Consider the following 12,398-nt stretch of genomic DNA (forward strand, 5'->3'; position numbering starts at 1 on the left):
TCGATAGCAGGGCTCTGCAGAGTGTTGTCCGCATAGCCTCGCGCATCTGTAGATGTGAACTTCCCTCGATTCAGGGCATTTACAGAGGAAGGAGTGTAAAAAGCAGCTGAAGAATGTTTGCGGACCCGATTCACCCCAATCTCAAACAGTTCCTGCTGCTTCCATCCATATTTCTGTGTTATATTGACTGTCCCGTTGTGTATACTATTTTTTTACATATTGCTATAAATTGTATATTTATACGGAGACGTAGCGTAAGGATTTTTACTGTTCATGATTGCGAAGGACGTAATTAATAAAGTTTATTCAATTCAATTCCATGGAAGAGACTTCGCAGTGTAGCAGTCGAAACACAGACGGGAATATGTTCAGATGCTGGAAATCCAAGGAACATACACAAAATGCCAGAGGAACTCAACAGGCCAGGCTGCGTCGTGATTCTGTAGAAGGGTTTCGGCCTGAAAGATTGACTGTGTACTTCATTTCATATGCTGCTGCACATTTTCTTTTGTACGAGAGAGACATAAAAAAAACTACTGGATCACCAGCGTCCCTGGGTGGTCTCGAACCACCAACCTTTCGGTTAACAGCCGAACGCGCTCACCGATTGCGCCACAGAGACGAGAATTGAAAAAGATCGAATAAATAACCAATTTCAAATGAAATGCAACTCCCTGTCATATATGTATAATGTGATGCATTATTGTTTTAAAACTCAAGGCCGAATAGCTGCTGTGGTCAATAGAGAATATAGCAGAGGATGGTTTCGATTCATCGACCTCCGGGTAATGGCCCTGCACGCTTCCGCTGCGGCACTCTGCTACGGAGAGTGTATTCAATTCTTGAACTGTGAATGCTGCGCAGTGCTTTGTCTCTATGTATGTGTGCGTTTATGTCTGTGACTGTACCTGCACATGTTTGGGTCTGGTTCTGTGTCTGTATCTGTCAAGGTCTCGGTCTGTATTTGTACATGTCTGGGTCCATTCTGTCTTTTATCCCGTTTCATACCCACGTACCCTTGTTTCTCCTCTCTCGTTTTCTCCACCTCTGTCTGTACATGTCTGGCTCTGGGTACATGTCTGGATCTGTAATTCTCTGGGTCTAGTTCTGTATCCGTATATGTCTGGGTCCATTCCGTCTTTTTCCCTTTTCATACCCACGTACTTCACTTTCTGTTGTGGCTTCCCTGTTTCTCATTTTTCTCCTTTTCTCCACCTTCCCTACACTCTGACCCACCCAGGTATTATTTCTCTGCCGTTTATGCTCTATACGACTTGCAGCTCGGTCCCGATATTTCGCCACTGAAATGCGTTTTACATTATTTAACTGTCCAGACGGACAATTCATTCCACTGGTAAGTTTTTTTTTGAAAATAAATAACGACGTTTTCAAGATGTGGGAGATGTGGAGTATCGCTGATGCTTCTTCCCTCCCTGCAACGAGGGGCGTTTTTTTTCCAGCATTTTGTGTGTGTTGATCCGTGCCCTTTATCTCACTTACCAAACCCGTGAATCTGCTTCTTCACAGCATCTCGCCAAATCCTTGATTAAGAAGATGTTCTGAGAAATGTTCTTATATTGTAAAAAAAATATATTCGAATGATTAATTGAATAAAACCTATTAACGCAGACCAAAACTAGCCACAAAAAAAGCAATTTAGAGAATTTTGATTAAGGAAATGGAGCTCTTTCCTCCCAGAGACAGACTCTTGATATGAGTTGTCTCTCTGGACTGGAAATAAGTTCCCAGACATTAAACTGATATTATATCTGCTGGTGAATACCTCTCTTTCTCTCTCTCTCACACACACACACACACACACACACACAGAAACATACGCACACACACACAGAAACATACGCACACACACACAAAAATACACACACACACACACACACACACACAGACACACACACACACACACACAGAGACACACACAAACACACACACACACACACACACAGAAACATACGCACAGACACACAGACACACAAAAATACACACACAAACAAACACACACACGCACAGATACACACACACATACACACGCACGCAGCGTTAAATATTGAAAGCTTAGTGGCTCGAAAACTTAAGGAGTAAATGTGTTAACACAGTGGGGATATTCAGGCCTAGAAATACCTCAGAGGAATTGTCTAAAGATTAGCTGCATGTGGACATCAATAAATACGCCGTGGACATCAATAAATACGCCATGGTCATAACCTCCTGGAAGCGTGTTCTGCCTTTGGAGAGACGGCGCTTTGGAAGACAACAACGTAAGAAACACTGGAGACATTGTGAGGTCGTTAAGCTGCCACTGAAGTGGAGTTGTAGGAGTGAGTTGGCAAACTCTGCACAAAGAATGAAATGAAAAAAGTGAGAAGGGGGTCTATGAGAAAAGCCGACTGAGAGCACAGTGTGGATGATAAGATTAGGAGGAGTAACAGCGAGGGAAGGATGAGTGTGGTGTTCTCGCACAGATGTAAACGAACTCTGAACTAAACAACAAGCATAAACCAATCAATGAGGAGGTCCCCGTAAGATTAACCGTTTACTGTTCACTCTTCCACATTAATGTATGGTGAAAACTGTTGATAAAACAATACAAAATAGATACAGTATTTGTTTCCTTCTTGACATCACATTTACATCATAAATAGCTCCAAAAGTAAAACTACAACAACTATATTACATTAAAGTGCAACATACAGTCAGAAACTACCTACACCATCGACAGGTTTTAAATACAATTCAACACAAACTGTCCGCAACTCTTTATATAACAAAAAACATAAACTTTATCAAACGTCATTACTTTTAACAGAAACAGCGTTAACATTTTTAATTCAACATGTCGATTATCTCGTGAACTTACGGCGTTGTTGCACTATGTTTTTCGTGCGTAGAAAGAGAACTTTTCTCGCGCTGATCCTGCACAAACAAGCCCCCGCCTTCCCGTTTCTCCAAACCGGTATTTTCCCACAAGACGCGGCCGAACCGGGTGTGACGGCATCGCATGCCGCGATACATCACAGACAACGAATTTACTTTAAACGATCTTAACTTTAACGAGAAAACGATAACAAACGAATTACAAAAGCGAAAATATAATAAACTAAACAAATGCCAAAGGCAACACAGTGAGGGAGGAAATATAACTTCCTCAGTGTTATCATTTCAGATTATCTGTCCAGGCACATACCTCCTATTACAAAGAAAGCACGGCAGCGCTCTACATGTCATTTAAATATGTGATAGATTTGAATAGATGTACGGTGGGGAGTACATTGACTGGTTGCATGAGAACCTGGAATGGAACCACCAAAGCCCGAGTACGGAAAAGCCCACACAATGTAATGGATGGAGCCCAGTCCAGCACAGCTAAAGGCCTCCCCACCGCTGAGCACATCTAAACGGAATGCAGTACCCCGACCATGCAGGTCATGCCCTCTTCACACAGCACCATCAGGAAGGAGGGTATGCATCAACAGGTCCATTACCCCTCAACCATCAGACTCTTGAAGAAGAACGGATAACTTCATTTACCGCAAAACTGAACTGTAGCCACAACACAAAGACTCACTTTCAAGACTGATTATTTCATGTTCACAAATTTTATTGATTATTTATTTGTTGTTAATATTCTGTTCTTTCTTAAATTTGTGTAGCTCATAGTCTTGTGCGCTTTGTTCATTTGTTTTGATTGTTGAGTGCAGTCTTCCATTGCGTCTCTTGTGTTTCGTTGTATTTTCTGCGGATCTTTATGTGCTGAACTGTTCACAGCACTACAAGCAGCAGTGGTTGAATGTAAAAACGTCACTGCTGTACAAACAGATGGCGACCAGGAGGCGTATGTCTTCATGCTAAACCACCTGCAAGGACTGGTAAAGACAGCGAAGGAGGTGCATGGTGGGTTGAAAGGATGGATCCCGCCGCGCAGTCAGAAGGACCTTTAACGTTACCCAAAGGAACTCGAACTCCACATCCCCAAGTTGGTTTCCAATAGTGGAAGAGTTACGGGAAATGCCAGCTGTCAGAAATCATCAGCCACGGAATACGTTGGAATTAATTCAAGCTGTGGAGAAGGCGCTTCAAGACTTCAGTGACCTTGGAGACACGAGTTCTATCAAAAATCCACTCGTGACAAGATCAAATGAAAGTAAACTACCAGAACACTCAAAAATGAATGGCCGGTCTATGTCGCTGACAGGAGAAACGTTGTGGCGTCAGATAATCAGTTTAACAGTCTCTTGGAATTTCTCAAAGGGCAAGGGAGCATACGTGAGGAGCTCGAACAACTCTGGGATGAAGGGCCAAATAGAAGAGAAATCAGGGCTGAGCCGAGACATGCCAGAACCAAGTCTACCTAGTCAGGCGATCACCATGCAGGGTGTGTAGTCTGTGGTGAAGGAAAGCACAAATGGAAGCTTTACTTTTGCAAACCGATTTGAGCGCTAAAGCTACCAGAGAAAAAGGCTGTAGTAAGAAAGTTGGGGGCATGCAAGAGGTGTCTCGAGGTTCATGATGACAGTTCATACTGCAAACCCGCCTGTTTGTGTAAAAACCAAGACTGCAAAGATAAGCCTTAGAAAAGGTCATCTTGCGCCTCACGGAGTGAGAGCTGTTGGAGACCTCGTGCCGTAGGACAGACCACCGGGGAAGACGGTCGGAGGAGCACATCCTGATCTCATTGAGGAACTGTCTATGTCTGCTCACATGGCAAAGATACATTTTGCAAGGTCAATGAGAGGGGTAGCTGTAAACTACGAGGAGCTCATCAGCAGAGTCCTAGAGCATCAAGCTCCGGAGTCAGATTCTTCAACTACCAACCGGAACTTCCTGCAGTGGTGGAAGCGGGATAGTATTTGCTCAGCCTGCGAGGAAAATGCGGGCGTTGTCGCTGCGGAAACTACCAAACGGGTGGCAAAGCTCTTTGCTGAAGCGTGCGAACGTGAAGTTGTTAGAAGAGGCCTCACCTACGTCACAACTGACTGTCATAGCAAGGAGCCACATTGACACGCCAGATATCCTTGGTTAGAAGATCCAGCTTCCTTGCCTAACAATAAATTAACAGTTGAGGCTGTATTTCTCAGGACGGAAAAGCAACCAGCCAGAGAACCCCAGTGGAAAGCTGCCTCCACTGCTCAGGTGCATGACATGGTCGATTGAAGGGCTACAGTTAAATTATCCAAAGACACGGTCATCAATTGGAAAGGCCAGGCAGGTACGTGAATCACATTATTGCTCCCAACCCGCAATCTGTCACGACCCCAATGAGACTCATGTGGTACGGCAAACAAAAGTTCAGAGGATCAACTTGAACGACCTGCTAATGAAAGGTCCAGATGTCCTCAACCAGATTGGCACCGCCCTATTCAGATTCAGGGGTGGAGTGTACGCTGCTCTGAGTGACATAAAAAAGATGTCAATACGTAAAATTCGGTTTGGTTAGAAGACCGAGAACAGCTCCTGCACAGAATCCTCTGGCGAGACTCCGAGGACGAGGAGCTGGGGGAATACGCAATCACAGGAGTGAACATCGGAGATAAACCAGCAGGGTGCATTGCGCAGGGAGCAATGTGTGAAACTGCTAATCCCGCTCCTTTCACCCACCTCAAAGAGGAGCAGCAAGTGCTCCAACACGGCAGCTATGTTGATGAATTCTCACAACCCACAACAACCGTGACTAGTTGAAATCCATCACAACAAATTTGGAGCAGATCCTGAAGGCCGGAGTGTTTGACCTCAAGCCTTGGGCCCTTTCTGGGAAAAGTGGGAGGAAAGAGTGCAATGACAAGCTGGAAATGTGCAAGGCAGGAAACAATTAAGCTCTTTGAGGAGTACGTTCAACTTGGCAATGTAAAGTTTACCAGGGCACTGAAAGCACTGCTTCACTGAGGAAACCTGGGCAATCACGTTCCCTGATGGAAGCGAGCGCGCCTATGGAGCAGTGATGTACCTGAGGTGGAACACGGACCAGGGCTCATTCGTCAGGCTGGTGGAATCCAAAGCCAAATTAACATCCTGGGATCACAAAGGAGATGCTGTCAAAACAGAAATGTTCAGAGCAGTATTTTCCTCACGCCTTAAAACGTACTTTGAGCTGCATAGCCGAATCCAATTTGGGAGGTGGTACCATTTCGTTGATAGCCAAACAGTCGGTGCAATACAGCGTGAAATCTATGGCTACCAAACATCCTTTGCAAATAGGATCGGAGGGATTCAAAACTACACAGGAATCTAGGACTGGCGGTGGATTCCTGGTTCGCAAAATATTGCAGATGTAATCACCAGAGCAGCCAACTCACAAGACCTGGATGAAGACTCAAAGTGGCAAAATGGTCAAAGTTTTTGAGTTTGCCAGTGAATGAGTGGCGAATAAAATCAATCCAGGAACTGGCAGCCACTACCAGGGAAAGCATCGGCAAGTTGTAAAGGAGGGCGTTGGTTGCTGCTTTGACAAGGGCCATGACAAAAAAGCAATAACTAGCACAAAAACTGTACCAGCTCAAATCAGAACAATGGAGTCCGCCTGCAGCCTCAGCCATCCGAAGCCTTGTGGACATCGAACGGTTGAGTGTTGTAACACGACTAGTCAAAACAGTTGTAACGGGTCTGGAGAGCAGCAAAAATTTTACTGGACGAAATCAAGCAGTTGACACTCCAAAGTGGGAGGCAGTTTCTTTGGCAGGTATCATCTCAGTAAGGGAACGAGAAGATGCAGTCAGAGACATTTTTCTAGCAGCACAGGAGGGCGCAACCTTCCCAAGCTCCACTACAGACAGGCTAGTAGTCTACAAAGACCAAGACTCTGGGCTGTTGGTTTGTGGTGGCCGAGTGCAAATCTTCAAAGAAGTTCAGGTTTGTCTCCCCATCTTGCCCTATGATGCCTGGGTTCCCACGCTGTTATCTCCGGAGGTTCACAGTGAGACTCATGAGGGAGTGGCCGCAATCTTGCTCAAAATGAGAAGAAAGCATGGGTCATAAGGGGTATGAAAATTGCCCAAAATGTTGTCGATGGCTGCATGCTCTCAGGAAGGCAAATGCAAGAAAATGTCAACAAGTAATGGGTGACTTGCCGCCAGAAAGAATTGAACCTGCTGCAACGTTCCAGATCCCAACGGTGGACCTCTTTGGGCCCTGCCAGGTAAAAGATGACATCAAGAGAAGAGTAACATTGAGAGTCTGAGGACTGGCCTTCTGCTGCATGGCCAGCAGAGCCATCCACACAGAGTTGGTATACATCCTATCAACAGAAGGATTCCTGATGGAATATCAAAAGTTCACAGCAATCAGCTGACATTCAACAAAGATCTGGTAAGACCCAGGCACCAACTTGATTGGAGCAAAGCCATACTTGGAGGACCTGTACAGATTCTTGGATGGCCCGAACGAAGCAGCCCTGCAGGAAATAGCGGCAAAAAATGGAACGGAGTGAATGTGGAAAATCCATCCGCCGAATTCACCACACAGGAATGGTGTTGCAGATGCCGCCGTGCGCATTGTGAAGAGAGCACTCCAGTGTCTTGGGAAGGAGTCTGGGCTCAGTTACGGCGAGTTCCAGACACCTCCTCACATAGCAGTCAATCTTCCCAATGAACGTGCATTTGACGGCAGGGTACTGAGTCGGGAAGACTGTATTCAGTTTGTCACACCCAACACTCTTCTACACGGTCGAGCTTTTCAAAGCAGAGATTTCTAAACCTTTGACTTTCCCAGCTACCCCTACAAATGATTCCAAGCAACTCAGTCAGATGTGGCCAAATTCTGGAGGTGTTGGAGCCAACTTGCTTGTCCTAATTGGTTTGTCAGGAGCAAGTGGATTAAGAAGAGCTCGCGAACCTTCAAGAGGGTTCGCCCGGTTTGAAAACCTAATGGTTGGAGAACATAACGCTCCATTAGAGAAACAGAGACTGCGGAAGTCCGAATTCAAAGTCCGAGAGGCTGCCACTTTCTTCACCTTACGCCATATAACTTATGACTATATTTATGACTTATGACTAATGACTAACGAAATTAACGGAACTATCATTGAGAAGAATCCGGTTAAAAAACCTTCGGGTTGGTGTATTCAATCCCTTTCAAGTGGGAAAGCTGCACATGTTCAAAGAAGAACAAGAACTCCGACCTGACAGTCAACATTTGGGGAATCCTTGACAAGAACACCCAACTCTATTTGTACCTCTGATGTCAGAATGTTCTGCCGATTTAGAAAATCGGTTAATTAGAAAATACATTATTTGCAAAATACTTAATAATGGACTCTGACACTATGTTAAACATAGAAATTATACCATCTGGCTGTTGCCCCCTTCTGTTCCTAAAAAAAAAAAATGGGGAGATATTTGCAATTTTTCGCTTTCCGGAAACAATTCTGTATCTAGTGATTCTTGAAAAGTAGCAACTAAACCTTCCACCATCCGTTCAGTTACTCGTTCATATCTCTGCCATGAAGTACTTCTGTCCCAGATGAGCTGGCGACATTCAGATTCTTCCGCTTCCCAAGCGCCTCAGCTTGTTCAGTTATGGGAGTCTCCGGGACGACACCAAGTGACCAGGGTGTTATAGGCGATCTGATGCTGGATACGCGGAGCAAAAGTGTTCAAAAGACTGGGAAATGTAACCAGTTAACCATGATTAACTCGGTTGTGGGATACAGATGCAGACAAGGTGTCTCTGTCATGAAGACCAACGACTTGCTCTTTCTTTCTGCAGAATGTGACATTATTAGAGAGCAGTGGAATGAAAATGAAGTGCCAACATATTTTGACAGTTTTGATGATTTCTCTCTCTGTGATAGACTGGGACATGAGTGTGCAACTTGATACATCAGAGACGAGGAACGCATGAGGCTTCGATCATGCAAAGAATCCAAGACAACAGTTATGAGAAAAAACAGGAGGGCGAAAAGTTGTTCTGGTAGTCAGGGGGAAGGAGAATCCCAAGGGCATCTACAGATAAATTAAGAGAAAAACAATGGCAAGGACAAAATTCGCACTTTTGAATGTCAGCGTCGTCTTCTGTAAATGGAGCCAAAGGAGATTCGGTAGAACTTAAATGAAATTTTAGTAGTTTTATTTTCTCAGTAAACGGACGGACAGTCTATACAACTAAGGTTAAACATTACTGTGGTCATAGACACTATTCTGATTATAAATGAGGAGGCAAATCGGGGTCTAAACATCCCATGGCCTCGTAAGGTGTCCCCTTGTCCTTCTTGAAAGTTAGTGCAGAAATTGCAGGGGATATCGCACATATATTTCAAATTTCCTTAACCGCGTGTGAAGGCCAGAAAGTTTGTTGTTCTTTTGTTTAAGAAAGATTCCAATAAATTATATGCCGTGAGTCTGAAGTCAGTAATGGTTAAATTATTGGAATATTCTCTAGAAACTGATATACACAGTATGTATATATTTGGATAACCAGGGCCTGATTAGAGGCAGACAACGTGGTTTATTCTTTGTAGGTTGCGTCTAACCCGCCTTGTAGAGTTTCTGAGCAGCTTACATGGATGGCTAATGAGGAAGGCTGTCACACTGGATCTTTAGACACAAATGCAGTTTTAAGAAGACTCAGATGGATTAAGCAAAACTAAGCGTGGTATTCGCAAAAGGGACAATACAGCAGAACTTGTAAGATATTGGATAGCACAGAATAAACTATGCTGGAAATTCACTGGGCAGTGATCAGAGATACCGATACAAGAGATTAGCACTGCCATTTTACATACACTCCAGGGCAACAAAGAATCCGAGTCCAGCTATATAAAACACCATACTATTGACAAGATTACAAATAGCCATTCCGATAAAGAGACGGGTCCAAGGACACTTAATTTTTACACCTGCAATGTCTCGAGGGGAAGTAACCGGAAGTATCCAAAGACTATTGCAACTTGTATGTAATCTAGAGAAGCTCTAACTATGACAGATACCTCCCCGAAGCGGAAGATACCTTATAATTATAATTTAAGAAACGCGGAAATACAGGAAAACAACAGTAAAAAGCCAAAGGCCACAGAATACTCTACCAACGATCCGAGGTTGTGACAGATGGCGCTAGACAGACGGCCTAACTAGTCTTTCTGTGAAGAAATGCACTGTCGTGTTACAGAGAAAGTTGTTGAGACCAGAGACATTTTATTCACCAGCGTTTTGGGCTGATCGTGTTAAATGCTGAGCTGAACTGGGCATCAACAGTATCCTGGTGTCTGAGGACCCAATTTCCAGGTGGGGTAAGGTAGATTGAAGTGCAAATGATATGGAATAAATAATGGGAGAAATTCAGCGAACTGGAAAGGATTCAAAAAGTAAAGAAGATGGAACTTAACGCGATGCATAACTAGGTGCTCAGAACATCTCATTTTCATTGCAATGAGCGCCACTGGACGATAGTTCGTAATTCAGGTTACTGTCGCCCTTGTGTTCACTGGAATGATGGCGATTGTCTTGAAACCAGAGGGGGCAGAGCACTCTTCCGAAGAGATGTTGAAGGTGTCTGTTTGAATCTCTGTTAACAGGGCTGCTTAGTCACTCAGCATCCGACGATGTCTGTTATCAGGCACCGCAGCTTTACGCGGGGTGATCTTTGCGAGAATCGCCCTCACATCAGCTTCGGCCAGAGACAGTGTCGCTCCTCAGGAGTCGGCGCTTTCAGGCTGCCACAGCGTTCTGTACATAAAAAGTGAATCAGCCTACCACGCAGTGAGACGTCACTTTCACGGACACGCAAGTTGGAGTTGGGGTCCATTATGATCTGGGTACCCTTTCACCTTCACAGGTAGTTTCGCTTTCCTTGTCGGACTCAACATGTACGCGTTTTCAGTTTCCAGTGACGCTGCATGGCTTCAGAAAAGAAGGTGTTGACCTATGACGGAGAGATTGAGTTGCCTTGGACGATATACGGCGGAATCCAGGAAATTCAAAGGGGATTTTGTCGAGACACTGAAAACTCAGAGCAGGATAGATACGATAGAAACAGGAAAGTTTTTCCACAGTTCAGTGAGAGCAGAACGAGGGGACATAGCTCAAGAAGCGGAAAAATACAAATGGATGGAGATGAAGAGAACGGCGCTTTGCTCAGGATCAAAATCGCCAATAAATTAACTGCAAGAAAGCAGAGCTCTTTTCAGGAGCATAAGCACTGATCCGTTTCACTTGAGAGGCATGTAGAAAAAAGCCTTAAAGCGGATTGAGTGAACGTCATTTTCCGATCCTATGCCGGGACAGGCTGCTTTCGATTTCGATGGAGGAAATATCGTTCGCACGGGCTCCGTCACTGCCCGTTCACTGAAGGATAACAGCGGAACAGACTGACAGCTGAGCTCCCAATTTCCAGAAGTTGACAAGCAGAGATACTCGACCGACTTATTTGCAAGGGCCAACATTTTATCTGAGAACACTGAAGGTTGTACTTATAGCGAGAATAAAATGGACACAGGGAAACTGCTTCTTCAGATACAACATATGTAAGTACAGAGAACATAAAGCTAAATATATGTAAATAATATTTATTATTTATTTATATGTTTATTTATTATGTTATTTACCCCTTCCTTTACGTTCTTGATCCATCGATCTGTTGCTGTAGCCATTCAGGTATGACCCCTCTGTCCTTTAGCTAGACCGTTCTTCCGTGGTGGACTCGTCTCCCAGGCAAGGGTGGACACACACACAAGCCCCCACCGGCCTCGCTATAAACACTGTGAGGTAAAATTGACCGATCCTTCGATCGGTCTCCGATGCCCCCACACTTTCTCGTGGGTTCCAATCCTTAAACAGTGCTCACTAGTGTGTCTCTTAGTGTGTCTCCTGGTGTTCTGAGCGGTGTCTCACCAGACCTCAATGTTATCCCTACTCACGGGTTCTCAGGTGTCAATCAGTTTTGAATGGCTTAGTCCATCAAACCAGCCCACTTCGGCATTCACTGTGGAATTTTACTGAACCGAATAGTACCAAGTAAACAATCCTTCTCCAAAGCCATAAGTCTTTCATGAGTTATAATATGGTTAACAAAAAGTCTCTCTTTACTGGTGTTATCTCTCCCTTATCTAAAGCAAATATTCCAGTCCCAGTATGTTTTTGTTCCATCTCTTTCTCTCCCATTAGCAGCCTGGCAACAGTAACGGTTTGTAATTCTCCCAGGGGAGGAGGAGATGGGCAACTCTGCAACCTTCTGCCCATCAGAGCTGTTCATCCTTCGTAAGTAATGTACTTACTTACTTACTTGCTTACTTACTTATTTACTTATTTATTTACTTTTTATTTATTTCTGTGTACAGGTGACAACCAACTTGAATCTTGAATATTTAAACCAGCCAAAGAGGGGAAAGGGTAAATCGGAAGATAATTGTGCGTTATTATGGAGATTCTAAAGAACATTTAGACAAATAAGTAGAA

The 12,398-nt window shown here is 44.3% G+C and overlaps 1 non-coding gene across 1 annotated transcript; it reads right to left on the reverse strand.

Annotated features, from left to right (window-relative positions):
• Nucleotides 1–548: 548 nt before the first annotated feature.
• Nucleotides 549–622, reverse strand: trnan-guu (transfer RNA asparagine (anticodon GUU)). Its single transcript has one exon. It is a non-coding gene; the product is annotated as a tRNA-Asn (tRNA).
• Between the last annotated feature and the right edge of the window lie 11,776 nt (nt 623–12,398).

Source organism: Hypanus sabinus, chromosome 31, assembly GCF_030144855.1.
Source record: "Hypanus sabinus isolate sHypSab1 chromosome 31, sHypSab1.hap1, whole genome shotgun sequence".
Taxonomy (NCBI): Eukaryota; Metazoa; Chordata; class Chondrichthyes; order Myliobatiformes; family Dasyatidae; genus Hypanus; species Hypanus sabinus.